Here is a 6307-nt window from a genome sequence, read left to right as displayed (position 1 = left end):
GCTTTTTAAGTAAACCTCAATTTGATATTGGGGTACATAGCTAGCCCGGATCCTTAACAGCCTATCCCAAGCATCTTTCAAAGATTCATCAAGTAAATAACGAAAAATTCCAGAATCATCTTCATCAAAATTACTAAGGTTCTCATTGATAACTCCAGCAAGTTGTTCTATAGCATTTCGATTTATGAGTTTAGATAAGATAGCAGGATTGTCTGAAGCACTAGAACTTGGGAGAGAACCCCCAACTCTTTTCGGTTCTGACATGGCGAGGGAAAAGAGGCAAACAGAAAAAGAGAGGGAGGATAGAGAGAGAGAGGGCGAATAAAATGGCAAGGGTGAAGTGGGGGAGAGGAAAACGAGAGGCAAATGGCAAATAATGTAATGCGAGAGATAGGGATTGTGATGGGTACTTGGTATGTTGACTTTTTGCGTAGATTCCCCGGCAACGGCGCCAAAAATCCTTCTTGCTACCTCTTGAGCTTGCATTGGATTTCCCCGAAGAGGAAGGGATGATGCAGCAGAGTAGTGTAAGTATTTCCCTCAGTTTTTGAGAACCAAGGTATCAATCCAGTAGGAGGCCACGCTCAAGTCCCTCGTACCTACACAAAATGGTAGCTACTCGCAACCAACGCGACTAGGGGTTGTCAATCCCTTCACGGTCACTTACGAGAGTGAGATCTGATAGATATAATATTTTCGGTATAGAGATGCAAAGTGAAAAGTAAAAGGCAAAGTAAAAAAAGCAAAACAAGATTAAAGTGATGCAGATTGATATGATGAGAATAGACCCGGGGGCCATAGGTTTCACTAGTGGCTTCTCTCAAGAGCATAAGTATTCTACGGTGGGTGAACAAATTACTGTTGAGCAATTGACATAATTGAGCATAGTTATGAGAATATCTAGGCATGATCATGTATATAGGCATCACGTCTGTGACAAGTAGACCGAAACGATTCTGCATCTACTACTATTACTCCACTCATCGACTGCTATCCAGCATGCATCTAGAGTATTAAGTTAAAAACAGAGTAACGCCTTAAGCAAGATGACATGATGTAGAGAGATAAATTCATGCAATATGAAATAAACCCCATCTTGTCATACTCGATGGCAACGATGCAATACGTGCCTTGCTGCCCCTTCTGTCACTGGGAAAGGACACCGCAAGATCGAACCCAAAGCTAAGCACTTCTCCCATGGCAAGAACTACCAATCTAGTTGGCCAAACCAAACGGATAATTCTAAGAGACTTGCAAAGATAACCAATCATACATAAAAGAATTCAGAGAAGATTCAAATATTATTCATAGATAGACTTGATCATAAACCCACAATTCATCGGTCTCAACAAACACACCGCAAAAAGAAGATTACATCGAATAGATCTCCACAAGAGAGGGGGAGAACTTTGTATTGAGATCCAAAAAGAGAGAAGAAGCCATCTAGCTACTAACTATGGACCCGAAGGTCTGAGGTAAACTACTCACACTTCATCGGAGAGGCTATGATGATGTAGAAGCCCTCCGTGATGACGGCCCTCTCCGGCGGAGCTCCGGAACAGGCCCCAAGATGGGATCTCGTGGGTACAGAAAGTTGCGGCGGTGGAATTAGGTTTTTGGCTCCTCCGCTAATCGTTTGGGGGTACGTAGGTATATATAGGAAGAAGGAGTACGTCGGTGGAGCACCGAGGGGCCCACGAGGCAGGGGCACGCCCTATGGGGGGCGCCCCCCACCCTCGTGACCGCCTATTTGACTCCTTATAGTAGGGTCCAAGTCTCCTGGATCACGTTTGGTGAGAAAATCATGTTCCCGAAGGTTTTATTCCGTTTGGACTCCGTTTGATATTTCGTTTCTTTGAAACACTGAAATAGGCAAAAAAACAGCAATTCTGGGCTAGGCCTCCGGTTAATAGGTTAGTCCCAAAAATAATATAAAACTGGAAAATAAAGCCCAATATAGTCCAAAACAGTAGATAATATAGCATGGAGCAATCAAAAATTATAGATACGTTGGAGACGTATCAGGCATCCCCAAGCTTAATTCCTGCTCGTCCTCGAGTAGGTAAATGATAAAAAGAGAATTTTTGATGTGGAGTGCTACTTGGCATAATTTCAATGCAAATCTTCTTAATTGTGATATGAATATTCAGATTCAAAAGATTCAAGACAAAAGTTTATATTGACATAAAAATAATAATAATACTTCAAGCATACTAACAAAGCAATTATGTCTTCTCAAAATAACATGGCCAAAGAAAGTTATCCCTACAAAATCATATAGTCTGGCTATGCTCTATCTTCACCACACAAAGTATTTAAATCATGCACAACCCCGATGACAAGCCAAGCAATTGTTTCATACTCTAACTTTTTCAAAACTTTTTCAATCTTCACGCAATACATGAGCGTGAGCCATGGATATAGCACTATAGGTGGCACAGAATGGTGGTTGTGGAGAAGACAAAAAGGAGAAGATAGTCTCACATCAACTAGGCGTATCAACGGGCTATGGAGATGCCCATCAATAGATATCAATGTGAGTGAGTAGGGATTGCCATGCAACAGATGCACTAGAGCTATAAGTATATGAAAGCTCATCAAAAGAAACTAAGTGGGTGTTCATACAACTTGCTTGCTCACGAAGACCTAGGGCATTTTGAGGAAGCCCATCATTGGAATATACAAGACAAGTTCTATACTGTAAAATTCCCACTAGTATATGAAAGTGATAACATGAGAGACTCTCTACTATGAAGATCATGGTGCTACTTTGAAGCACAAGTGTGGTAAAAGGATAGTAACATTGTCCCTTCTCTCTTTTTCTCTCATTTTTTATTTGGGCCTTTTCTCTTTTTTATGGCCTCTTTTCTTTCTCTTTTTTTTGGGCTTCTTTGGCCTCTTTTATTTATTTTTCGTCCGGAGTCTCATCCCGACTTGTGGTGGAATCATAGTCTCCATCATCCTTTCCTCACTGGGACAATGCTCTAATAATGATGATCATCACACTTTTATTTTTCTTACAACTCAACAATTACAACTCGATACTTAGAATAAAATATGACTATATATGAATGCCTCCGGCGGTGTACCTGGATATGCAATATGACAATGATGGAGTGTGTCATAATAAACGGAATGGTGGAAAGTTGCATGGCAATATATATCGGAATGGCTATGGAAATGCCATAATAGGTAGGTATGGTGGCTGTTTTGAGGAAGGTATATGGTAGGTGTATGCTACCAGCGAAAAGTGCGCGGTATTAGAGAGGCTAGCAAAGGTGGAAGGATGAGAGTGCGTATAATCCATGGACTCACCATTAGTCATAAAGAACTCATATACTTATTGCAAAAATCTAGAAGTTATCAAAGCAAAGTATTACGCGCATGCTCCTAGGGGGATAGATTGGTAGGAAAAGACCATCGCTCGTCCCCGACCGCCACTCATAAGGAAGACAATCAATAAATAAATCATGCTCCGACTTCATCACATAACGGTTCACCATACGTGCATGCTACGGGAATCACAAACTCTAACACAAGTATTCTTTAAATTCACAACTACTCAACTAGCATGACTTTAATATTATCACCTCCATATCTCAAAACAATTATCATACTTCAATCTTTTCTTAGTATTCAACACACTCAAAAGAAAGTTTCACAAATCTTGAATACCAAGCATATTATTATTAAGCAAATTACCATGCTATTAAGAGATTCTCAAAATAATTTAAGTGAAGCATGAGAGATCAATAGTTTCTTTAAAACAAATCCACCACCGTGCTCTAAAAGATCTAAGTGAAGCACATAGAGCAAAATTATAACGCTCAAAAGATATAAGTGAAGCACATAGAGCAAAATTACATAGCTCAAAAGATATACGTGAAGCACATAGAGCAAAACTACATAGCTCAAAAGATATAAGTGAAGCACATAGAGCAAAACTACATAGCTCAAAAGATATAAGTGAAGCACATAGAGCAAAACTACTTAGCTCAAAAATATATAAGTGAGGCACATAGAGCAAAACTACTTAGCTCAAAAAGATATAAGTGAAGCACATAGAGCAAAACTACTTAGCTCAAAAAGATATAAGTGAAGCACATAGAGTATTCTATCAAATTTTAATTCATGTATGGCTCTCTTAAAAGGTGTGTACAGCAAGGATGATTGTGGCACACTACAACACAAGGACAAAAATAATACAAGACGCTCCAAGCAAAACACATATCATGTTGGTGAATAAAAATATAGGTCCAAGTAAATTACCGATGGAAGTGGACGAAAGAGGGGATGCCTTCCGGGGCATCCCCAAGCTTTGACTTTTTGGTGTCCTTGTATTATCTTGGGGGTGCCATGGGCATCCCCTGTTGGAAATATGCCCTAGAGGCAATAATAAATTGGTTATTATTATATTTCCTTGTTCATGATAATCGTTTATTATCCATGCTAGAATTGTATTGATAGGAAACTCGGATACATGTGTGGATACATAGACAACACCATGTCCCTAGTAAGCCTCTAGTTGACTAGCTCGTTGATCAATAGATGGTTACGGTTTCCTGACCATGGACATTGGATGTCATTGATAACGGGACCACATCATTAGGAGAATGATGTGATGGACAAGACCCAATCCTAAGCCTAGCACAAAGATCGTGTAGTTCGTATGCTAAAGCTTTTCTAATTAATGTCAAGTATCATTTCCTTAGACCATGAGATTGTGAAACTCCCGGATACCGTAGGAGTGCTTTGGGTGTGCCAAACGTCACAACGTAACTGGGTGGCTATAAAGGTGCACTACAGGTATCTCCGAAAGTGTCTGTTGGGTTGGCACGAATCGAGACTGGGATTTGTCACTCCGTGTAAACGAAGAGGTATCTCTGGGCCCACTCAGTAGGACATCATCATAATGTGCACAATGTGATCAAGGAGTTGATCACGGGATGGTGTGTTACGGAACGAGTAAAGAGACTTGCCGGTAACGAGATTGAACAAGGTATCGGGATACCGACGATCGAATCTCGGGCAAGTATCGTACCGATAGACAAAGGGAATTGTATACGGGATTGATTTAGTCCTTGACATCGTGGTTCATCCGATGAGATCATCGTGGAACATGTGGGAACCAACATGGGTATCCAGATCCCGCTGTTGGTTATTGACCGGAGAACGTCTCGGTCATGTCTGCATGGTTCCCGAACCCGTAGGGTCTACACACTTAAGGTTCGATGAAGCTAGGGTTATAAAGGAAGTTTTTATGTGGTTACCGAATGTTGTTCGGAGTCCCGGATGAGATCCCGGACGTCACGAGGAGTTCCGGAATGGTCCGAAGGTAAAGATTTATATATGGGAAGTCCTGTTTTGGTCGCCGAAAAAGTTTCGGGGTTTATCGGTAACGTACCGGGACCACCGGGAGGGTCCCGGGGGTCCACCAAGTGGGGCCACCAGCCCCGGAGGTTTGCATGGGCCAAGAGTGGTGAGGGACCAGCCCCTGAGTGGGCTGGTGCGCCTCCCACAAGGCCCAAGGCGCAGCAAAGGAGGAGAAGGGGGAACCCTAGGCTCAGATGGGCCTAAGGCCCACCCTAGGGGGCGCCCCCCTCTCCCCTTGGCCGCCCCCCCAATCCCATCTAGGGCTGCCGCCCCTCTAGGGGTGGGAACCCTAGAGGGGGCGCACCCTCCTCCCCTCCTCCTATATATAGTGAGGCCTAGGGGCTGCCCAACACACGATCTGATCTTTCCCTGTTGGTGTAGCCCTACCTCTCTTTCTCCTCGTCTCTCGCGGTGCTTGGTGAAGCCCTGCAGGATAGCCACGCTCCTCCACCACCACCACGCCGTTGTGCTGCTGCTGGATGGAGTCTTCCTCAACCTCTCCCTCTCTCCTTGCTGGATCAAGGCATGGGAGACGTCACTGGGCTGTACGTGTGTTGAATGCGGAGGTGCCGTCCGTTCGGCACTAGGATCTCCGGTGATTTGGATCACGACGAGTACGACTCCTTCAACCCCGTTCTGTTGAACACTTTCGCATAGCGATCTACAAGGGTATGTAGATGCACTCTCCTTCCCCTCGTTGCTGGTTTCTCCATAGATAGATCTTGGTGACACGTAGGAAAATTTTGAATTTCTGCTACATTCCCCAACAGTGGCATCATGAGCTAGGTCTATTGCGTAGATTCTATGCACGAGTAGAACACAAAGTAGTTGTGGGCATTGATTTTGTTCAATATGCTTACCGTTACTAGTCCAATCTTGATTCGGCGGCATTGTGGGATGAAGCGGCCCGGACCAACCTTACACGTACGCTTAC

The sequence above is a fragment of the Triticum urartu genome, chromosome 2, assembly GCF_003073215.2.
Source record: "Triticum urartu cultivar G1812 chromosome 2, Tu2.1, whole genome shotgun sequence".
NCBI classification, from domain to species: domain Eukaryota; kingdom Viridiplantae; phylum Streptophyta; class Magnoliopsida; order Poales; family Poaceae; genus Triticum; species Triticum urartu.
This window is presented reverse-complemented; position numbering follows the sequence as displayed.